The 25,172-nt window shown below is 39.7% G+C and overlaps 1 protein-coding gene across 5 annotated transcripts in view; it reads left to right on the forward strand.

Moving 5' to 3' along the window:
- The window catches only part of FYB1 (FYN binding protein 1), a 170,561-nt gene that overhangs the window by 43,154 nt on the left and 102,235 nt on the right, over positions 1-25,172 (forward strand). Inside the window, exon 1 of one of the 5 annotated variants that reach the window (XM_007961454.3) lies at positions 9,588-10,933. The exons of 3 other annotated variants lie outside the window; for them this stretch is intronic. The gene's annotated coding sequence lies outside the window, so the exon portion shown is untranslated. Of the gene's footprint in view, positions 1-9,587; positions 10,934-25,172 lie in introns of those variants that run through there. One more of the 5 variants, XM_007961456.3, reaches the window with a different exon arrangement.

Genomic DNA, 25,172 nt, shown 5'->3' on the forward strand with positions numbered 1-25,172 from the left:
TGCTGTGACAAATTACCATGAATTTAGTGGCCTAAAGCAACACAAATTTATTGTCTTATAGTTCTGGAAGTCAGAAGTCTGCAATAAGCCTCTGAGGCATGGGCAGAGCTGTGCTTCTTCTGGAGGTTCCGGGGGAGGCTCCATTTCTTTGCCTCTTCCAGCTTCCAGAGGCTGCCTGCATTCCTTGGCTCATGGCCTTATTCCATCTTGAAAGCCAACAATAGCTGATCAAGTCTTTAGTCTTTCTCAGCTGCATCACTCTGACACTGGCCCTCCTGCCATCTGCTTCCATGTATAATGATCCTTATGGTTATTCGGGTCCTCCCAAAATAATCCAGAGTAATCTTCTCATTTTAAGATTCTTAACCTAATTGCTCTCCTGCAAATTCCCCTTTGCTATATAAGGTAGCATACTCACAGTTCCTGGGATATGGAGGTGGACATCCTTTGGGAGATGGGGACATTATTTTGTTTACCTCGCTATAGGAAGAGTTTAGTTATGTTGGAAGCAGTTTAAAGTACTTCAGAGATTCCCGATCTTGATTTGGCCATTAGAACCACCTGAGAGCTCTGAAGACTACAGATGCAGACACCTCACCCAAGTACTGTGATTTAATTGAACCACGTGGGCCTGGCTGTCAGCATTTGGTAAAATTACCTTCAGGTTATTCTCTTGTGAAGCCTTGTGAAGCCAGCTTTTAGAATCACTGGGTATATTGAACAAAGTGGATCTGGGTCATTATACAGACTTAAGTTTCAGGACCTCTTCTGCCTTTTAGGCAACTCACTTTACCTCTCTAAACCGGAGTGCCCTTATCTCTAAAATAGGCATAATCGTCACCTTGGCAATATTATGAGGATTAAATTAGACAATCTGTATAAATTCCCTGCACCTTGCCTGGAATATGTTAATCCCACAATAAGGGTAGCTATTAATCATTGTTTGACCTTCATACAGTAAGTCGAATCATATCCCTAAGTTAAGGCAGACATAAATGTCAAAAGTGAATATCAAAGGATGTACCCCCAACTCACCCGCCTTGGTCAGACTCAAAGGAGTTTAGAGTTTCAACTAATTCTGGAAATGGACACAGTTCAGGTGAGTTACTAGTTTCCACTGTCATTTTATTTAAGTCTGGACAATGGCTGATTTCTCTTCAGGTTTTCTTTTTATATAGTCACTCTCTTAACACTGCAGAGAATGAGTCTATAGAACAAATTAGCTTCGCATTTCGTGCAAGCAGCTTGTTGTCTGCATTTCTCTACTGGGGAATGGTGGATATCAATCCCATCCCAACAAGCTCAGAGCCCTACGGTGTTTTACATGGATCCTTTAGTAAGGAAGTATCAGCCCCTGTCTTCTAAAACATTCATCCACTGTTCCCTGGGTCCTGAGTCCCAGGCTCCTTTTGATAGCCCCAGTCCCATTCTGGCCAAGGCAGGACATTGAATCAGGACAGACCCCAGTCCTAGGATCGCAGCCATACTCTTCACACAGAGAGATGAGATCTTCTGCCACCAAAAGACAAAGCCTTGTTACTATCTCATTTTATTTTCATGCATCACAAAAAAAAATTATAGTGGATAAAAGAACCATCCTAATTTTATCATGAGGGAAAGCTGTGTTTAGATAAAAGTCCCAAAGTGGCCACCAACTGTAATACTCTAATTGTGTTTTAAAATTTATTAGCTCCCAGAACCAAAATGGAGGAAAGATCACATCGTAATTCAGAGATCTTGTTTTATTAGCTTTCAGAGTGAGAAAGAAAAAAAAAAAAGGAAGGGAAGTTTGTCTTGATTTTCTTCAGCTAACCTCTTTCTTTAACCACTGGGGAATAACGGGGAAATACAGTATCAAAAAATGTTGACCCTGGTGATTTGAAATTACAATCAATGATTCCTGATATTCAATAGTATTCAAGAAAACTGGAGTCTTATGATTCTACTTCCACTTCCTTCGGTTCTGGAAAGAAACTGACAGCACATTACTGTAGGTGATAACTTTTCCAAAGTTGGCATGTCCATGGTACAAAATATTTGTGGCTATCTTTGTCCCATGAGAGGTAGACACATTTTGGTTTGTTTGTTTTGAGAAATTTTACAAACAGAAAAAACAGAATATATAAGAAACAACAATGTATTCATCACTAAGAACTGGAAAAGATTTTGTCATCTTTGCTTAAAGTCTTTCTATTATGAAAAGAATAAACATTATATATAAAGTTGAAATTCAGTCATAATTCTTCCTCAGGCCTATTTCTTGCCATTGCTTCCCAAAGATAGTCTCTATCATGATTTCACCGTGTTTCCTTTGAGGTTACTTATCTATCTACCAACCAAGTGTATCCTATTCATCCTGATTTGTATGACCAGGACCCCAGATCCTAGAAGGTGGAAATAATATTATTGCTCTTGTTAAAAGTTATCCTTTGTCTCTGAGTTTTTCATCTCTTATTCCAACCTGATCATTGATCTTAGAGAGATGCACTGGGCTTTATATGTGTGTCAAGAATGGAAACAGCGTATATGTCTTACCCAAGCCTTCTGTTCCCAATTCCCAGTTGGCCCTCGCAAGGTGAAAGGTCTTCCCCAGTGAAAAACATTTTGGGTCAATCTTATGGGATTCAAGAAAAACAATTCTATAAACAGAATGAGGAGAATTTCAAAGTCTCATGACTCAATGAGGCCTGATGAAGGAAAGTTTTATATGTGCTATTAAGAAGTTGAAATTTTTTCTATTATGGATTGCAAACCAAATGCCTACTGGATTCAGGCAGATGACTTCAATGAGGGAAGCCATTATACCAAACTATGGAGGCTTTTCAGAGCTCCAACAAATTGTTGCATCAGAGAATCAGACTTTTCATGGAAAGCTAGAAATCTGCATCGTTACATGAAATTGCTCTAGTGTTTATGTTTTCTCATTTTTAAAAATTAAAATCTACAGAAAAGCTTAATAATACAACACACATCTATATCCCCTTCATCTAGATTTATCCCAAATTGTTAATGTTTTGTCACATAATGTGTGTATATAAATTATTTCCTAAGCGATTTGAATACAAGTTGTGCAAATGACAATTCATTCTTACAGATCTTTGCATGCACCTCCTAAGAATAAGAACATTCTCTAGTTTAACCATAATACTATTGTCATCCCCTAAGAAAAATAATAATTTCATACCATTTAATTGCCCATATTGAAATTTCTCCAGTTGTACCAAAATTATCTTATCAACTTTTTTTGTGCAAACCAGAATCCAACCAAGAGTTATGTATTACACTTGATTTTTACATCTTTTTGGTATATTTTAATCTAGGCAAGTTTCTCCATCATTTTATGCTTTTCCAAACTACTTTTAATTGATTTATATGAATGTATGTGCTTGTGTGTGAATTTATGTGAACATATATGTGTTTGCACACACAGAGATGCAACAAAAACAGGTCTGAAGACCAGATTTATGCGGTGAGTTTTATTCTCTGCACCCAGAAATAGTCTATCAAAAGTCCCAAAGACAAAAGTGGAAAGATAAGAGATAGAGAATGCCTTCTTTTATTGACATTTATTGATGGCCTGAGCACCTAATGCTGTACTAAACTCTAAGAATGACAAATGAAAGTCACTTGGAGGAGGAAGCTAGTTACAATAGCAGTTTGCCAGGTGCCACCCTAAGCCTACTAAATCTGGAATCTGCACTTTTAAAATCTCCTCTGGTTATTTTTATGAACACTAAAGTTTGAGGACTACTATTCTAAAGACACACAGGAAAATTAAGAAGTGAACTCTACCCCTGACAAGATCTAGTAGAATGAAGATGTAGAATGCTATTACACGATGCAATATATACTCTGAAAGGGTCAGAGGAGACTTTGATGGAGGAGGTGAAATTCTAGCTGAGTTTGAAAAAGGGTGGATTAACAAAGGGTAAGACAATGGGGGAAGAAGACATGAAGTCAGAGAAGTAAAAGCAATGCCACCTGCAAGTGAAGAGGTAGTAAGGTCTGATGAAGGAAATGTTTGTATGTACTCTTAAAGAGTTGGTTTTTTTTTTTTCTAAAGGTTTGGAAAGCTAGTGAAAGGCTTGAGCAAATATCGTCCAGTTGATCACAGGAAGATCATGTTGACAATCCTGCAAAGAAAGGATTAGAGGCAGAACAATTCCATCGGAAGCCACTGCAGTTAAAGAGGCAGGAAATGATGAAGGCAGTTCACTGAGACAGGAGGAAAAAGGCTGGATTCAAACAACACTCGGGACACAGCAGCAACAGGACATGCTGATTAGACATGAACATGTGAGTCAGGGAAAGGAGTCTAAAGCCAATCCTCAGCTCACCTTTTGGTCTTGTGTGGATAGTACCTGTTGGACATTCAGGAGAAAATGTCCCTTATGTGGTTACTTAGCCAGGAGAGCAATAGCGAGACCCTCAGAAGTGTGCACCAGGGACCCATAAGAGTCCTGCTGCAGGGGCAAAATGCTGTGACGAAATAAGCCTTGGATTAGACTGTGGGCTGGGTGCACACTTGCATGCTGAGCAAAGGAACTTGTTAACACTATTTAAAAGGTGGAACCAACCAGTGGTGAACATTGTAATTTTGTTGAAAGATCCCTGTATGCTTTGCCTACTTCTAGTGCTATGATTTTCTCTCTCCACTCTTTTTATTAGTTGCCTCCAAAATAAAGTAAATATCTCAGAAGGAGGGTTCAAGACAGTTCATTGGGCATGAAGAGAAATTGTTAGAAATCTTATGTTTTAAAAACCTCCTTTATTTTCTATTTTTGTTTGCATTTTATAATGGTTAAAGTATATTCATAATATAATATATGTGTATGTTGTTCAAAGAAAAATTTTGTAAAAGATAAATTTCACAGTTTATCTGAATAAAAAACAATTCATGAATTGGGCAGCATCAGAACCACAAGAGGTTCAGAAAGCTCCATCCCCGCTGCATGGACAGTGAGTTTTCATAGGTGCACTAAGAAAAAAGACAAAGAAAATATATTTGACTGGTTAGAGCAAAAAGACTAGTTAGAGGTTAGTTGGCAGTATCTGATTGGTAAAGTCTTTACTTAGAAGTTAGTTGGCCATTCTAATTGGTAAAGTTTATTTTATTGTTTACATTGGACTTTGGTTTGCTAACATAAAAACATAAAACTCTGGAGCTGTCCCAGCCTAATGTTGTCAATTAAAATGTTTTAATTGGACACACACACACCACACACACATTTATATACATACATGTATATATGGGTTCATCAATAAATATTCACAATTTTGCAGTGCATACTCAAATATATTTTACTGCTAGCTATACAGAACCAAAACTCTTCAGTGACCACTCTTCCGCATGACAGAAAGTCAGGAGGAGATTCAAGGATGTGAAGTGGGGAAGCAGACACAGTTCTCATACCTCTGCTTCTCAAAGATTGTTGACATCTTTTATAAGGTTTTATCCACTAATAAAACCCCATATGACAAAAACCTCTGGAAGGTATTCAAGTCCTTTATAACTTTCCCTAACGTAAATGCATTTCTAGAATTTTAGAAGCTTGGAGGTGGAAAAAATCTCTGATGTTAACCAAGTAGTTTCCTACTTGGAAGAAAGCAGGAAGAATGAGCAGGTTAGAGGCAAGAGGTTGAAGTTAGAAGGATTTAGGGAGAGACAAGTAGAGAAAAGCCACTTTTTACACATTAAATAGAAGCCAGTCCTGCAGCTTGCAGATTATGATGTTTCTCTGATATGTGTGCATGAGTGTTGAGTTGAGTAAGGGGAAGTAGCTGTTAAAGTCAAAGCAAATAAGCAGAACCCATTTATTTTCTTCTCTCCTACACAGTCCATTCTCATCCTAACGTGTTTGGGCACTGAGTGATTTCTGACAACAGACAATGAGCTCACTAGAGGAATACACACCTTTAATGAACTGTGATCAGGATGTGATTGGCTTAAAGACAGAGCTCTTGACAACTCAACATATGTTGGCAGGGCAACGACAAGCTTCCAGAAAGATGTGGACTCATCAGAGCTTCATCTGCTGCTCATTAGTCTGGAGCAGTGGCGAAGCCTGGGAAGCTATCCCTGGGTGAGAAAGCAGAAGGTGGCAGTCCTCCCCCATCTGTCTTCACAGGATGCCCAATCCCTGTAGTAAGGAAAACCGTCAGGACTGTGCTAAAGGCTGACTGGAGGCCAAACCATTTCACTTTCAAACACATTCATGATTTGTTTTCTGAGTAAGTCACTGGAGGCTTTTATCTGGCACAGCAGAGCTGGCTTGGCCACCAGAACCAGATCACCTTTCCTTGAAAGATGGCTGGAATGGCCATCATCTTCGTGTTATTTGCTCCTTTGAGAATATTAACTTTATCATTTTTTTAATTGCAGAAAAATATAATTGCTAGTAAGTACAACAATAAGTACAGTATTTAATTTAGAAGACAGAGAAGCAAGCATATTGACAAGTGATAGTCATGAACAGGCTGACACCTCAAAGTCATCATTAGACTGAGCAGACAGCACAGGATAGGGTTTCTCCACCTGGAGAAGAGGGGAGTGTGGGATGAGATAGAAACAGTAGGAAATTTGGGCTGGAGTATAAAGACAGAAATTCTTATATCTGAAATGGATATTTGATACTGGGAGTAGTGAGTTGAGAATAAGCTGATCTTCTCCATCTCTACTATACCCACCCCCACTCTAATTCTCTTACCTAGGGTTTTATTTCCTTGTATTGCACAATAGAGCTGCACTGGAATGAGTTACTCATTGAGACACTCATCATTTGCTTAGAATTACTCTTGCATGGGGGAATGGAAGCTCTAAACATTTAATAAAATATCCACAAGCACTGAGGTGTTAGCTATGATTCTGTAGCAGATATAAGACCAAAAACTTTATTTAAGAAGGCTTTGAATTTTTTTTTAATTTAATTGCTCAGGTTTCCCTGTAATTTATGAAAGCCTTTAGTGAATAGCCACAAAAATAATGAAAACTTCATATTCAAATAATAACGTAATGTTAAATTATTGGTTTCCTTTAGAAACATAATGCAAGTAATTCTTTCTAACTTCACCTTCTGTTAACACCATCTCAAGAAGGACTATATGTAAAGGAAAACATGCTCCTCATATTTTTATATTTTCCTCTAAATAATAGGGGAAAATACTAGTACTATACAGTGTCTTAAAGTCTTACATTAATTTGCCAGTTCAGAAAATTGATTGCATGTAGCCAAAGCATGTAGTAAAATAGCTTTGCATCAAAAGCAATGCTTTTGCTTTTATTTTTTATTTTTTATTTTTAAATTTAATTTTATTTTAAGTTCCAGTGTACGTGTTCAGGACATGCAGGTGTGTTACATAGGTTAACGTGTGCCATGGTGGTTTCCTGCTCCTATCAACACATCACCTGGGTATTAAGCCCGGCATGCATTAGCTATTTTTCCTGATGCTCTCCCCTCCACTGTCCTCCCCTGACAGACCCCAGTGCATGTTGTTCCCCTTCCTCTTTTATTGATTATAAGACACATAACACAAAGTGACAAGGGGAGAATCAAATGTAATTATCAGCAGCATCATCTTGTAATCAAATAATATTCTTGCACAAATTTTCCTTTGTGAGTAAAGATTTTATTAAAATAGAAAAATGAATGTTTATTGTTATGTGATAATAAGAAAAGCTCAAAATAAGATAAATTTGAGCAAGTATCTATACTTCCACTTATTTCAGAAACATACCATGTTACTAAGCTCACTTCATAACATTTTAGTTTTTATTAAATCTTCAAACCTTTCAGACACTACTAAGCATAGAGACCATTCATATCAAATGAAACTTTCAATTTTTTAAATTAAAACTTTCTAAATGTGTACGTTTCTTTTCTTCCTTTTTGGAAAGCAAACTTTTAAAAACGTATATACTTTGAGGACACAGAGGCTGAGAGATATAAATTGCAGGGCTCACCTTTCCTTTCCTAGGACAAATTCATTAAAAAAAAGTAACAGTCCCACAAACCAGGAAGCTACCCTTGGCCTCTAGTAAATTTATTTACTCGATGTTTATAAAGTGCCTTCTGTGTGCCTGGCGATGTACTAGAAGCTAGAAATCCAGGACAAATAAGCCACAGTTACCACCAACCCTTGAGGAACTCATGATCTAGTGAGAAAGACAGATATATCTCCAACAACTAAAACAGAGTACAAGACGCCAGAGTTCAGAAGGCCTTATCCAGTATTGTGGGACAAAGTTCAAAAGAAGATGATATCTACCCTGGGCTTTGGAGCATGAGCAGGAGTGAGCCAGGTGAAAAAGGAGAGGGTGTGTACATTCCCTGAAGACAGGGTGTGTTGCTCACTTTTGGTGGATTGTTTATTTTATTTTATTTTATTTTATTTTATTTTAATTTTTGAGACAGTCTTGCTGTTGTTGGCCTGGGCTGAAGTGCAATGCTGCAATCTTAGCTCACTGCAACTTCTGCCTCCTGGGTTCCAGCAATTCTGCTGCCTCAGCCTCCTGAGTAGCTGGAATTACAAGCATGCACCACCACCACACCCAGCTAATATTTGGATTTTTTAGTAGAGACAGGGTTTCACCATGCTGGCCAAGCTGCTCTCAAACTCCTGACCTCAGGTGACCCACCCTCCCGGGCCTCCCAAAGTGCTGGGATTGCAGGCATGAGCCACCTAGAGGTTGGCAGAGAGGAGAAGAAAAACAAATAATCCCAAATTCCAATTAGGCTTCCTTCATGGCCCAAGATCAACTGTCCCATGTTAGGTAAAGTCTTCCTCAACTCTTCTGCCCCCATGCAGAAGGAATTATATATTCCTGGGTATTTCCAGAGGCCTTTATTCGTACTTTGAGCTTAACACTCATCACAGTGTGTCATGGTTAGTTACACAGTGTCTATCTCTATAGTGGTTATAATACATGTTTGGATGCAGCAAAAGAAACACAACATAACATTGATTTTTAAAAGTTAAATGTCTTTCCTCCTGTTCCCTTCTTTATAACCATCTAGCAAAATCCGGTGATGATGGGGTTGTCTCCTGTGTTGGGGGCCAGGTCCTTCTATCTTCTGGCTCCATCATGCCTAGAGTATTACCTTACTCATCACTGGATCAGAAGAGCTCAGGCCCCCACAGCATCCCAGCCAGCTGGGAGGAGAAAGCTTGATGGGGCCCTCTTTTAGGGCACCACCAACAAGCTACATAGATCCCTTCTGCATAGATCCCATTGACTAAAACTTAACCATATGGCCAAATCTAATGGCAAGAGGGACCAGAAAATGCCCTGTCCTGTGTAGCTGTGGGCCAGGTAAAAAGCCAGAGATTTCTTAGGATAGAATAAGCATCCTAAACTTTTGGCAAACTTTTTCTATCATTTAGAGGAAAATATAAAAAAAAAAAAAGGACTAGATAGTAAACATTTCAGGCCGTATACAATCTCAGCCATGTCATCATCATTGTTGTCATCATTGTCTTCTTTTGCTTCTTCTCCCTCTTCTTACAATTCTTAAAAAAATGTAAATTCTTAGCCTGAGGTCTGTACAAAACATTCTACAGTCCAGATTTGGCACGTGGGCCATAGTTTGCTGACCTCACTACTCTATAAGAAGGGAAAATCATACTGGGAGGAAAGTGACCATCTCTGGCATAACGTCTGTAAGATTATAAGCCATTGAGAGGAAAATCCTCGTCTTCTCCATCTTTCTAGTCTTGGGGAGTGCTTGACCCACACAGTAAGTGTTTGATGTTTATGAATGAATGAGTAGAAGGAAGGTGGGGGAGGTTAATTTCACAACCACAATTTGTTAAAATCTCATTTAGTCCCAATGGTAGCCTCTGTTTTGGGGGGTTTCTTTTCTTTTCTTTTTTTCTCTTCTTTTCTTTTTTCTTTTCTCTTTCTTTCTGTCTTTCTTTCTTCTTTCTCTTTTTTTTTTCTGTGTTTCTTTCTTCTTTTTTTCCCCTTCAGACAGGATCTTGCTCTGTTACCCAGGCTGGAGTGCAATGGTGGTACAACCATAGCTCACTGAAGCTTTGAACTCCTGTGCTCAAGCAACCTTCCCACCTCAACCTCCCAAGTGTCTGGGGCTATAGGCATGCACCATCACACTTGGCTAATGTTTTTATAGTTTTGTAGAGACAGAGTCTCACCATGTTGTCAAGACTGGTCTTGAACTCCTGGTCTCAAGCAATCCTCCTGCCTCAGCCTTCCAAAGTACTGGGATTAAGGCATGACCCACTGCACTCAGCCCCGATGGTAGTCTTTTCACATGGATTATCATATAAATACTCCATTTCTTCCAGCCTGAAGAATAGTCTAACAGAGACCAGACAGAGTGAGTCTAGTGGGCTTTCCAGCACATGAGTGACCACCCTTCAGTTGATATGGTCAAGCACCCCACTTTACCTCCTGACCTCAGGTGCAGTTAGGTTCCAAATATTCCACATGCTCCAGTGGACCTTTCTAACTGTAAGCATCCCCCTATGGCCCCCACTGCAGGTGACACCTCTGGGTGTGTGGGAAGATTATGGGTCCAAAGAACTTACAGCTTCTTCCTCTTGAATAAATATGGTGGAAGGCGGGAGAACCTTGTTTTGGTTTTACCCTTTTAAATATCACATGCTTGGTGGGAATGTCAGCAGAAGTATCCAGGCTGAACAGGCACTTTTAAGTTCCCTTTCTCCTCCTTCTTACTCAATATCCTGAGGGCATAATAGAACTTTTCTTGTCTAAGTTTGCCTGGTTGGGGGAGGGAGGTGTGGCTCACTCAACCACTGCCCTGAACAAAACCCTGCCAGGCATCAGAAAACTCCGCAGTTCTTGAGTTCCACATGCAGAGCAGATGCAACAGCAAAAAGTGAGTGAGTCCCAGACCCTGGCCCAGGAAGATCCACTAAAGGAGGCCATCCTTCCGCCTTACTCTGCAGGAGGCAGGTAACAGCTATGCCTAGGTTTCTTCTTTCAAATAAATGTGTCATTCTTTATAGCAGCAAAAAAGCATCACTTCCAAATTCTGGCACACAGATTGTACTAGCTGAATAACTGAAGGAAATGCATGTTCTGTTGGAAAATAGCAAAAGAGATGAACATGAGACACTAAAACTCAGCCTCATTGTAGCCAAAAGGATGATAAGCAGATAAAAATGTGGCCAGGAATGCGTCTGTCACTTGCTGTTTCGTAACTGGATAAGGCCTCTCGTGTGTTCTTGTTGGAACCTCTGGTGCCACTAGTGTTGAATAATGTCTTGCAGTGAAACCAGAAACAAGGTTTTATTGCCAACAGAGCTGGGCACAGATGATTTATTTCATCCTGTTGTCTAACAAACACGTGTCCATCCTTTTGATAAGAAAGAGTAACTTTCAATTTCCTCCAAACCTGGCAGGAGGTGGGGATTCATGTGAGATTTCTACATAGACTAAAGAAAGGGACTATACTGCCATCAATTATGCCTTCTCAGAAGGAATCCTGGCAAACTGGATAAATGATGACAAACAGCTGCAAATCAGCCAAGGAGGCCTTTCAAAGCAACCAGCAACTCCAAATTTTCATCGGAGCCTTTGGCTCTCTTGTATACATTGCTGATTCTTCTGAAAAATTCACAAGGCCTTTCCTCCCTCTATTTAACTTGATTTGCAGTGAAGTAATTAATAGAAAATGGGCCTCTGACTCTGCTTTCTATTAGCTGTGCAACTTTGGGAGAGCCACTTAACCTCTCTGTGTCTCAGTTTTCTCATCTAAATATGGGGATGATAATAGAACTTATCTCATGGAGTTGTTGAGGGGAAAAAACGATATACACTTTTTGAATACTAATGTAAAATAATAGATTATTAATATTCGCCATTTTAAATATTTTTGCATTAAATACAAATAATTCTGTGTGGAAAACAGACGGGTTTATCACAGGAAGGGTGAGGCTGTGGCTGTGGTTCTCTGCCCATGCTATGGGAATGCCAGCGGAGGTTTTAAGTAGAGCAAAACGTCCCCATGCAAGGTGAGACACACGCACTTCAAATAGTCCAATGCCTTAAGAAATTAATCGTAAGTGATAGGTGAGGGGGAGGAGGATAAGGTTGCTCTTTCCAATAAAACCACATATTTTGTGATGTGCCGTTAAAGGTGATCCTGAAAAGCAAACGAGTTATGGTGCACTTAAGGCACCCCATGGAAAAGTTGACCATCTGTTTCAAAAAGGAAAGGCTAAAATGGATTCCGTTTCCCTTGAGAAATTATTGTAAAGGTTGAAATCCACACTGCCTGATTGTCATGTCCATCATTTGTTTACTACCATTGGGCTTCAAATTCCCCCCAGCTTCTGCTGTAGTCCAGAGGCTTGGAAGCTCGCTGCAGCTGATTTCCCGGGCAATGCGACGCCTTGCAAGCTAGGGCCGCTTCACAGAGCAATCACACTGACATCTAGTGGTTCAAAGAGTAAGTGCAGGCGGTGGCTTTGAAGCTTTTACCAGCCTCAACGTGCTTTTAAAACCACATTTTCCACCATTTATACAATATGTTCACAAGAGAGAGAGGTCAGTGAAGTAGAAATGATATTTCACTTGTCTGAGGTGTTACTAGAGGCTGCCTCTAAAGGAACATTTCTAAAAACAAGAAAGCAAAGAGAGTGAACCATGGCCCGCTGGTAGGTTTGGGCTATGGTTCCAGACGTTGTGGTTAAGACTGTGACTCCAGAATCAAGATCCTGAGCTTGAAGGTGGTCTCTGCCACGCACCAGCTATGGGCCTTGGGCGAGTTCCTAAATCGTTCCATGGCTTAGTTTCTTTATTTGTCAAATGGGAACAACAGTAACGTCTCCATAGACCTGTTATGAGGTGATCCCTGAAAAGCTCTTAGCACAGCACCTGGCCGAGAAGGCAATCCGGGTTGCCCTCTCTTCTTGTGACTGTTTTTTAAGAGCAAGTTGCTGTAGTAGCTGGTACCCCACAGGTCAGACAGCATAGAGCAATGGAAAGCTCAGAGGATGAGCAAGGGAGAGACCCAGATTTTAGCCCAGCTGTGTGACCTTGGACAGATACCTTACCCAACTTCTTTTTTGTAAAATGAAGGACTTGGTTCGCTGATGTTTAAGGATATTTTTCTTTCTCAAACACTGTGCTTCTAAACCTTGTACAGACTTCTAATTGAAATTGTTCTACCTTTAAGGCCCATTTGTCTTCTTTCTTTTTACCAAAGCCCAGGGCCAAGCATGTCCCAGGTATTTATTATATAGTTGCTGACTGATAAGAAGTGATTGTTGGAATGCTCTCTATTGGTCACTAGGAATAAACCAAGAATGTCTTTGGGCAGGATGAAAATCCAGTGGGAAGCTCTGGAAGTCATGGAATATTCCCCCATCAGAAGCTGGTCTGGGGTTTCTCTGATAAATTTGGAAAGCTCAGTGGTTGTCTTGTTTTTCTACCTCTGCTAATCAGCCTCTCTAAACTGATAAGAAACCAGGAAAACTATTTAGCTATATAAATTCAATACATAACCTTGTTAATCATGTCGCTGAGGCCTGTGCCATGACAGTTGGTCAGAGCAGTGGATGACTTTGCTTCTAAGTGCAGGTGAAATGCCACCAAACTCACCTGCTCCCTGTGACTAATCCCCAACTCAGTCTTTCCAAGTTAGGGATAATCCCAGCTGGGATGTCACCTCTCATATGGCAACAAATGGTGGTGCAGCAAAAAATGATCATGAAACAATCTTTTTTCCCTTCTTCCTAAACTTCACCCACATAGACTATTGGACATTTGTAGAAATCCAGCACAAACACAGGGAGGGGAACAACACACACTGGGGCCTGTTGCGGGGCAGGGGGAGGGAGAGCATCACCATAAATAGCTAGTGCATGTGGGGTCTAATACCTAGGTGATGGGTTGAGGGGTGCAGCGAGCCACTATGGCACGCATTTATCTGTGTAACGAACCTGCACATCCTGCACATGTATCCCAGAAAGAACTTAAAATAAAATTTAAAAACAAACAAATAAACAAAAGAGTGAACAAAGAAGGGAGATGCGGGTAGAATTTTAACAATATGCGTAGCACTATTTTTATATTAGAGATTTCTAATATATGCTAATATAAATATACACAATATTAAAAATCATATTATATACACACATGAAAAAAGGTAATTTGGGAGTTTTGTAAGGGTGTGTATTATTTTCCTGTGGTTGCTGTAACAAAGTACCACAAACTAGGCCGCTTACAACAACAGAAATCTATCCTCCCTCAGTTTTGGAGGCCAGAAGTCCAAACTCAAGCTGTGGGCAGAACCATGCTCCCTCTGAAGGCTCTAGGGGAGGATTCGTTTCTGGCCTCTTCCAGCTTCGGGTGGTTCCAGGGATTCTGTGGCTTGTGGCTGCATCACTAAAACCTCTACCTCTCTTATAAAATGGCCTTCTCCTCTTCTGCCGTCTTCTCTTCTTCTGTATCTTATAAGGACACTCGTCATTGGATGTAGGGCTACCTACATAACCCAGAATGATTCCGTTGAATGATCCTTAATTACACCTGCAAAGACCTTTTTTCCAAATAAGGTCACATTCATAGGTTCTGATACATGGGCATATCTTTTTGGCATATACATGGGCATAATTTATAGACAAGCAACCAGCATCTGCACTCCAATCCCATTCACTTGTGCTAAATCAGGGTACCCACTCCAAAAAGTGCCCCCATCCTTGCCACTGAATTTCTGCCACTCTTTTGGTAGTAATTGCTCAAGAAAGATGTGAGGATAAGAGTAAGACAGATCCAGGATCCCACTCGTCTTTAATAATGTTTGCTTCTGAATTCACCACAGGATGCCACACCCTCCCCCACCGCACCCCTGGCTGACTGGGTTGGTGAGTCCCCCTAAAGATCCCTGAGAGGAGCACAGCAGGGTGGGTTGGGCCACACAGCAAGTGCTGCTTTAAAACAACTTCCCCCAGGGTGATCCTACCACACAATGCGCTTCTCACCATTTCCCCATCGTCATTGCAAAGAAAACCACTCAAAATACTTTTATTTACCCTATCAGTCAAAAAAAAAAAACAACAAGAAAACAAAAACAAAAACTAGTCAGAGTTGTGCTTACATTTCTCAAGTGGATTTTTTATTGTTTTATTCATATTAGATGTTTGATACTGATCCACTGTTACATTTAATTTAAATTTATAATTCTTCAAACATTGTTTTTTTAAGATTTTTACTGAATTTTTAATTATGGTAAAATACATATAATATAAAATGTGCCATTTTAACCATTTTTAAGGGTAAATGTGGCATTACATACATTCACATTGCTGTGCAAACATTGCCACTATTGATTTCAGGAACTTTTTCATCTTTCCCAGCTGTAACTCTATATCCATTAAATAGTAATTAACTGTTCCCTCCTCCCTCTAGCCCCTAGCAACCACCATTCTACTTTCTGCCTTTATGAATTTGACTACTGTAGGTACCTCACATAAGTGAAATCACACAATAATTTTTTTTTTTTTTTTTTTGACACAGAGTCTTGCTCTGTTGCCCAGGCTGGAGTGCAGTGGTGCGATCTTGGCTTACTGTAACCTCCACCTCCTGGGTTCAGGTGATTATCCTGCCTCAGCTTCCCGAGTAACCTGGGATTACAGGTTTGCACCACCATGCCTGGCTAATTTTTGTGATTTTAGTAGAGACAGGGTTTCACCATGTTGGCCAGGCTGGTCTCAAACTCCTGGCCTTAAGTGATCCACCCGCCTTGGCCTCCCAAAGTGCTGGGATTACAGGCGTGAGCAACCGCGCCCGGCCAATACTTGTTGTTTCATGACTGGCTTATTTCACTTAGCGTAATGTCTTCAAGGTTTCTCCATGTTATAACATATGTCAGAATTTCCTTCCTCTTTCAAACCGAATAACATTCCATTGTATTATAAACCTCATTTTGTTTATCCCTCTATCTGTCAACAGACACTTGGTTTGCTTCCACCTTTTGGCATTGTAAATTATGCTACTATAAACATGGGATCTACCCATATCTGCTCAAGTCCCTGCTTTCAGTTCTTTTGGGTATATACCAGAAGTGGAATTGTTGGATCGTATGGTAATTCTATGCTTAATTTTTTGAAGAACCACTATACTGTTTTCTACAGCAGCTGTACCATTTTACGTTCCCACCAGCAGTGCCCAAGTGTTCAATTTCCCCAAATCCTGTCCAACACTTGTTATTTTCTGCTTTTTTTTTTTTTTAATTATAGCCATTCAAATGGATATGAAGTAGTATCTTATTTTGGTTTAAATTTTTAACTAAAAGAAAAATGTATCTAGAAATTATAGATGACTCTCTCTGTGGTACTTTCTTTTGAAAACCAGTTAGTATTTAGAAAAGCATAACACAGGAAAGGGTTTTGGTGTGTTTCATTTTTTTGTTGTTCTTTGAACTAACCAAAGATGTTAACACTTTTTTCACTTTTTCATTCAGACAGAAGTTATTATATATAAATGCATTGTTATCTATCTGATTTTTGCCATGGGACTTCCCAAATTATAACTTCTTTCTCCTGTAGTATCTGTTTATACCCTTCTTCAACCACCCCCAGTAATAAGTTTGAGGCTGCAGCCAAATGAACAATAAGCACCATCTCAGGCAGACAATGAATGAACCAGAATGGTGTCCTGAGCCCCTAAACTGCCAGTTAGATGGTTCATGTAACCAACTTTAAGGGGCAGCTGTTTGGAGCCAGGGTTGGGCTGAAAAAGCCCTAATATAGTCATCTATCTAAACACCTCACCCCTACACCAACACACATATGCACAAACTAAACGTTTTTAAAACAAACGGAATTGTTTGTCGTCTCTTAGTTGTTTCCCCTTTTCACATTGGCCACGATGTTGTAAAGTCAATCAAGATGTTTTGGCCTTGAGCCCTGTAAACTCCGTGTCTTGCTCTGTTTCCTTGCTCATCTCAGATCTGCCAGGATCACAACCATAAGTAGGACAAATGTTATCACATCCCTTGCAATGACGAGGAATTCTTGGGCAGGAGGTCAATTGCTAGAGTTAGGTGGAAAACATTTTGGATTAGAATAAGAAACTGCCAAAAAGTTTTGTGTGTGAGCTGAGAACTTAAACTAGTAACTACATGAGAAAGACAATGAAGGTCATGCTTCCTATGGCATATAGGGTGAGCACAGAATTTGGAATCAGAACCTGGGTTTGGTTCTCATCCTACCACCTGCTAAAGCTTAAGTGATTCAGTTTATGGTTGGGTTGTATATTAATAACACTAAGAACTAACTGGGCTTTGGGAGGATCAAATGAGGTATTATACGTGAAATTTTCTTTTAAAATGTGATTATTAGTTTAATAATGAAATTAGGAATGGGTATAAACTACTAAACTCAAGAATTTTTTGATAATTATATGAGTATATATAGAGTTGGGGTTTTTTTTTGGCAGGGGGCGTGCAAAGGTGATTTGTTCACCAAGAAAAGTGTTTTTAGTAAAGCATAGATGCTAGTCTAGATTGTGGCAAGGTGCCACACAATAGATTTAGCACATAAGCAAGGAGTCTCTAGAACACACAGAAGAAAATGAATGAATCCATGAATGAATGGACAAGTGAGAGCCCAGAGCAGCTGAAGCCATGAAATGCTTTGGAAAGAGACACGTGCCTGGAAAAGGAGAGTGGCTGGGTCCTAAGAGCAGGATGAACACCATGGAAAACTTGAAATCGAAAACATCACAATTTTAATGACAAAAAGTGCAACCCAAAGTGAAGAGCACCATGATAACAAAGGTGAGAAAAGATGCTCATCTCATGGCAGAGTCTTGTTACTGCGCAGTTATCAGAAACAGTGAGCTAAGAGCTGTGAAGTGCTTATATTATTTAATCCCGATTACTAAATACTGAATGCATTTTCTTCAAAGCTCAAAAGTAGACAAAATGGAATGGGAACAAGGGGGAGGGTTGGGGGGAGGAAGGATACCCCGCATTGTCATATTCCATAGAGTGAGGTTTCAAAATATTATCTATTTCTCTTTTTGGAATCTTCCGTGCCTTTCCATTTCTAACGCATAGCTTTTACTTTCCTCAGATCAAACTCTGGATCTCTCATTGACTGAAAGCTGCCACCTACCTTTTTTTTTTTTTTTTTTTTGAAACAAAGTCATGCTCTGTCACCCAGGTTAGAGTACAGTGGTGCATTCATGGCTCACTGCAGCACTGACCTCCTGGGCTCAAGCAGTCCTCCCATCCCAGCCTCCAGAGTAGCTAGGACTACAGGTACTCACCACTGTGCCTGGCTAATATTGCATATTCTTTTTGAGAAATGAGGTCTTGTTTTGTTGCCCAGGCTAGCCTCAAACTCCTGGCCTCAAGCAATCCTCCTGCCTGAGCCTCCCCGAATGCTGGGATTACAGGCTTGAGCCACCCACTGTGCCCAGCTGCTGCCACCTGTCTTGGTTAACTCGTTGAGTTCTGCCTCTTCTTAGCAGTTTTCACACAGATCTTTTCACATTCTGGGAAGGAAGTCTCTAGAAAACCCCACAGATAGCCTCATTCCTCCACCCCCACTTCACTCCATGTAGACAATAAGCTTTCAGTTTCTAACATCATGTTGAGTGTAGAAAAGAAATTGACTGCCCAGGAGTGTGTGTCTGTGTGTGTCTGTGTTTTTGCATTTGTTCGGAGTGACATGACGGCTGAGGAAAAAAAAGAAGCATAACATTTCTATTTTTCCCTTGTCAAAAGTATTTTTCCCAGACAACAAGGATTTTTATTTCAGACTTCAAATGTCCTTAGCAAAACAAAGTTTTTATCGGGGTATACATGAAAATAGAACAACCATAAGAAATAGTAGTTGAAATTTAGGTCTCTCTTTGAGGTTGGAGGAACAGAAAAAAATGAAAGAACTTACATTGTATTATGAAGTGTACATTAACTGTTAGCCTAAGAATCAAATAAGCCACTAATAAGATATCTATGAAAACATTTTTCAATTATCTGTAAGTTCGTTAGTCAAAATATAAATTCCTGAAAAATTATTTTCTAATTTGGTATTTTCAGCTCATGCAGGCTGAGTGAATTATCCTAAACAAATATAAGTTAAATTTGCTATACAAATTATAAAATTGAATAAGAAAAATAAGTGATTTTAGGACCATTTGTTGTTCTATACTATCTACATCTCAACTATGTATTCTCTACATCCTATTGCCATTCTATCCACATCAAGAACTCAAAAACATATAGCAATACAAACCTCAGAAACACCTAGAAAGTCATATATATTCATATGTATTATTTGTATTAGAGACAGGGTCTTGCCATGTTGCTCAGGCTGAACTCAAGCCCCTGGGCTCAAGCGGTCTTCCCACTCAGCCTCCTGAATAGCTAGGACCACAGACATGCACTATCACGCCTGACTAGAAAGTCGTATTTAACTTCCTTATCCATTTATGTTTAAGCCCTCAGAGGCCATGGCAAAGTCAAAACTATTTGTACAGGAGCTATTTTGTAGGATAACCAGGAAGAGAATGTTGAAGGTTCAAATTTGTAGATTGATGATGATTGTCAAACTACTCATTCTAAAAACAGGGGGTACACAAAAATCCAACTGATGCACATGTCTTATAGAGTATACAAGGCACCAGCATTTGGGAGGTGGACCATCACCATCAAAACTTTACTACCTGCTAGGCTATCTTGCTTCTTCTGCTCTAATTCACTCTGGAAGAGAGAACACAGTAGAAAGAGGAGAAGGGTCCAGATCGTCAGTACTCGGAATAACACCAGACCAGGAGATGATGCACAGAGACATCTGCGGAGGTTTTCTGCCAAGGTCTGAGGGGACCTGGCGGGGCACACACACACCACCCAGAAAGTCCCCATTTAAGTCAGGTGTTTCTTTCCACACGACACCTCACAATGCAAGACAGGGCATCGCTGACTGCTGGGGTTGTGGCAGTTCCATCTCCACCTTCACAAGTTACAGAAAAACATACAGGGGTTGTCACAATCAATGCTACCACCGGTGCTTCCGCCACCAGCTCCTCCTACCCATGCCCTCGCCCAGAGCCTGCAGCAGAGGGCTCCTGCCCCAAGAACTTAATTTGCGGCGAGAGTCAAGTTCCCACATCCTGTTGAAGAGGGGCCTGGTGCTCTCTCCAGCCTCAGAGGCTCAGCCCACTGGAATCCACCACAGCTCATTTGTAATGAAATAGATATTCTATTAGCAAGTGCTTAAATCACAACCACACGTCAACAAAGGAGCTAAAGAAAATCATCTCCTCCACTCCCATCTGTATGACCAAGCAAGGTGAAATTTAAGTAAACTCAGTCCATCAGCCAGTATGTTCAATGCATATTATGGAAAGAGATGTGCCAGGATCAGGGATGTGTTTGTTTGTTTGCCAGGGAGGGAACTGCTGTTGAGCAGGAAAAATAAAACAAGGTTCCTGCTTTTACATCTCCTTGGGGAAACAGCACATATGTAAATTATAATTCATTAAGAATCTAAATAGGCCGGGTACGGTAGCTTGTGCCTGTAATCCCAGCACTTTGGGAGGCTGAGGCAGGTGGATCACCTGAGGTCAGGAGTTCAAAACCAGCCTGGTCAACATGGTGATACCCCGTCTCTACTAAAAATACAAAAATTAGTGGGCGTGGTGGTGCACGCCTGTAGTACCAGCTGCTCGGAGGCTGAGGCCCGAGAATCGCTTGAACCCAGGAGGCAGAGGTTGCAGTGAGCCAAGATCGCGCTACTGCATTCCAGCCTGGATGATAGAGGAAGGCTGTGTCTCAAAAAAAGAAAAAACGTATTTAAACAGTGTTAATGGGGATAGAAAAATCCCTGCGGTTCTATTATCTGTAGTGGAACTTGTTATCCACCATGCCTGTGAAGGGTCTTGTCAGGAGTACTGTATTTTCAGCCAGCAACCGTTAACTCTTAAGTCGGGGTAGTTTTTTTAATGTAATTTATAGTAGTAAAGAGTTTTATGAAAGTTTATGTTCAGATTAAAACCATTCCCTTTTCCAGGTTTCCTGGGTACAAAGACTGTGTGTGCGCGCGTGTGCATTGTGTGTGTGTTGTGTGTGATGAGAAGGGATGGAGGGCTTGGTCATGGGGGACATATGTATTATTTTATTTAATCTAGGCAATGCAAACCAGTAATGCAGAATCCTATTGCTCTATAAAAATTTGAATTGCTTGAATCTATTACAAATTTTTGCCAGTGTGCTTCCTGCCTCAAGGATGGTAAGTTTCTCCAGCTTAGGGGAGAACATTCTGTCTCTTTTTGTTACACCTTGTTGTTACACATTCAATCTTTTTGTTACACCTCCTGGTCAGACCTTGGCAGAGCAGGTCCTAAGTTTGAGTAACAAAAGGCATCAGCCCCACAGAAGCTGGGTCTCCAACCAGAGCACCATCTTCATCTGCCCTGGCTACAACCTCCAAAGCCTTAGGCAGGACGAGGGCTGGCTTCCTGGAACCTTTTCTCCTGTACTCATGAGCCCCCTCACAGCCTCTTGTTGCCCTCTGATATCACTGTACTGGGGTCCTATTATGGGTAAGGATGGCAGTGGCAGAAACAAATTTTGTTCCATAAGAAGAACCAGCAGTTGAAACCGAATAAGTCATGGGTAACAAACGACTTTATCTCAATATAACAATAAAGAAACTCCACATATGGTAAAAATTTATCAAAGATTTTTTGAAAAACCAATTTGGGTAAACTATTTTATTCATTTACTGCCTCCCTCATGATTAGAAGCATTACATACAATCAAATGTAGTCATTTTATTCCTTTTTTATGGGCTTTATACAGGGAAGAGTAACAGCAGCCACAGCAGAAATTAATTCTCCTCTTTCTTTAATTGCAAAAGTGACTCAAACATATCTTAAGGAGGTAAAATCTGACTTTGAAGTCATTTTAAATTCATTAGTTACCCATGATTTATGGAAGTTTTATTTCTTTTGTATTTTAAAGACTATTCTAAAGATGAGACTTTCCAAGGTGGGCAACTTTAAAAACCAATGCTAGTAGTGGTTCATTTAGTTTCTATACAGTTATTTGTAGGTGTTAAAGTGTAGTCTATGGTTAAAAAAAAAAAAATTAAAATCTGACTTCCTGGTAAGTTAATTTCAGTAGTTCAAGAGCAATAGAATTAGCTCAGGGTTTCTCAACTTTGGCACTATCCGCGTTTTGAACTGATAATTCTTTCTTGCGGGAGACTCTCCTATAGGACAGATGTGCAGCATCCCTGGCCTCTACCCAACCCCTTCCCTGGCTGGTCATTTTAGTCAAAAATGCTTCTAGACATTGAAAAACATCCCCCAGCGGGGGTTGGGGGGGGGGAATTCCCACTAGCACAGGTTAAGAACCACTAGATTAGCACAATACCCAAGAAATATTTAAAACCATGAGTAATATAACAATAAAACTAAAACAAAACAAAATCCTGTTCCCAATAATAGAGATAAAATATTTTTAGTTTTCCACATGTAACTATATAGGTGAATTGACTACAAAAGGGAAATTTTCTTTCTAGGAACAGAAAAGATGGGATGTCTGTCCTTCGTGCCGTCTCAGCCTTTAACTGTTTACTAGGTTCATTACTTTTATGTAGATTGCTAAAACTGGAAAAGATTTTCTGAAAACTGGGTTTTTTAACTGGAAATCTGGAGGATGTAACAAAATCATTTTTGTTAACAGACATTTTCCCAAGGTCTGTGGCAAATGTAAAAGTTTATACCATTGAAGATAGTGAAGAAGGGCAAAATACATGGGGGCTAAAGGAAATTAATTTCTGTGAAGAGATTTTCTACTATTAAATCTGTGTTTGTGAGCTATGTTGGTGAGTCATCTGGACTAAGCATTATATGGATACATAGCAGGTAGAAATAATAACAAATTGATTCAAATGGCTTTGGAAAAGAAATTGTAAATGAAATTTTTGTTTTACTAAAACATCATAAACTGTGATGTCTTCCAGATTGTGAAATACCTCCTCTGATGAATAAGTAGAAGCCCAATCTTGATATCATTAAGTTAAAAAGATTCTGCAAATAACATGCACCAATATGGTCCAATTGGCAAGGGAAAAAAGTAGAGCTAATATTGAAACTATTTAACAACTGGAATTGGCATAGGTACAAACAATCAGAAATGGTTGCTGATCATACATCCACCTGTACTGGTGTATATATAGCTACTGAATATCAGTCCTAGAAAAAGACAAGGTACAGAGTAGATGTTTCCATCTGTGTGAAAAGTGAGAGAAGGAAGGATGTATGTGTGTGAATATGTGTGTGTTTATGTTTGCATATGCATCGGTTAGCAGCATACATGGGAAACTGGTGACAGTGATTGCCTCTAGAGAGAACCAGGGAAGATCATCATGTAGTTTATTATTTAAGGAAGATCAGCTTGAGACTAAAAAGTAACACTGCTAGTCATTATTCCAGAACAACAGGTATGAACTCATACTGTACTGGTAAATGAGGGCATCAGCCTAACTGGTGAACTAACTTAAGGAGTTGTAGAAGGCTTACTTTTCACTCCATCACACATGAATATATTACCCCTACCCTTTTTAAAGTAAAAATAAAAGTACTAGAGAATTGAATAGATATTCAATCCACAATGAAATCAGAATGAGAGAATATCCATTTTAAAAATCATTTTTGCTTTTTCTATCATTATGATTAAAGAAAAAATCTACCTTTAATTGTTACGATTAAGGATGAGTCTGGGTGTTGAACACTTTATCTACTAAACTTATTAACAGTGATCGTGATTAAACAATCTCTAAAGCTAAGAAGCCAATATTAGTGATTAGACAGTTGCAGAGTGCAGGCTACTGATTTGCCAGACATATTAGTGACTAAGGGACTCTAAGATGTCCTGCATAGGAATTTGTTGCTCTTTCTTTCCCTGTCTTTCAACATCCAGTGACAAGTATCACAGTGTAGGTAAACCAAAATTAAATATCGTAACTCTATTATGTTATTCAGGAGTACATTAGTTCTAGCTATTTTAATTTAAAATTGGGACAAAACATTAATGATTGCAACTTCAGAATTTGGTCACCTAGAGAAAATAATGTTTTGTGACTAGCGAATTAGAAAAACAGAGATAGCAGGTAATTATTACATATATATTACAGGCAGTTCTTATCTAAGAACTTTACATGCCTTTTTAACTTTACATCCCATTTAATCCTTATTTTAAAAGAAAAACCCTGTGAGCTATAGGTACTGTTATTATTCTCATTTTAAAGATGTAGAAAACTGAGCCTCACAGAGGATAAGTACCATGCTAGATCACGTGGTTAGTAAAGTGGCAAAGTCAAGGTTTGAACTCAAGTCATAACCCTAGAGCCTGTGCTATTAACTTTGACATTGCACTGCCTCCTGGGTCTGGGTTGGCAGCTGAAAGACTTACGTTCCAATCTAAATCTACCACATTGAGTTTGATAATGGGTCAGGGTATTTCATGGGTTTTCCCCCCATGAAATCCAAGGCATAAAGTAGCCACGTAAGTAGGATACCACTTAAAACTCTTGCTTTCCATTTCCTCATTGATGCAGAAAGAGAAAGTACTAGAGAATGTCTAACATTTCACTTGATTTATAAAAATCAGAAATCCTCCAGTGTGCCAGGTACTCTTTAAAGTGCTTTACATATAGGAAATTGTTTACTTTTCCTAACAGTCCTATAGGTGCACATTATTATTCCCATTAGGGAGGTGAGAAAACTAAGCCCAAAGAATTTTGATGTCTTTTGTACAAGGTTAAATAGCCAGTAAGATTCAAACCCAGGCCACCTGGTTCCTAAGTCTGTGCTCTTAGTCACTCAGCTATGCAGCCTCCTGTTATAAATCTGGAATATAGATTATATGATATGGAATTATGTCTAGAATAAAAAGACATCTTCCACAGAGACAGACTTCCTTCATTAGGGGGCAAATTTTTGTTCTTGGTACTGCCATAATTATGCCCTTTGTACTGACGTTTGGGGTCATCTGCAACTCTGATCTCCCTGAGGGTTCAGGGAAGAACCCATTCTCTCCTACTCCCTCCCCCAGCACCCAAATTTTCCCTTGTTCTGCTGTCTTCCTACCTCTTGCCTTTGGGAATTATTTGAGGATTTGAGGAAGTCAGGGGTGGTAGGAAAGTGGCAAAGGGAGGAAAGGTAGAAA

The sequence above is a fragment of the Chlorocebus sabaeus genome, chromosome 4 (assembly GCF_047675955.1).
Source record: "Chlorocebus sabaeus isolate Y175 chromosome 4, mChlSab1.0.hap1, whole genome shotgun sequence".
Taxonomy (NCBI): Eukaryota; Metazoa; Chordata; class Mammalia; order Primates; family Cercopithecidae; genus Chlorocebus; species Chlorocebus sabaeus.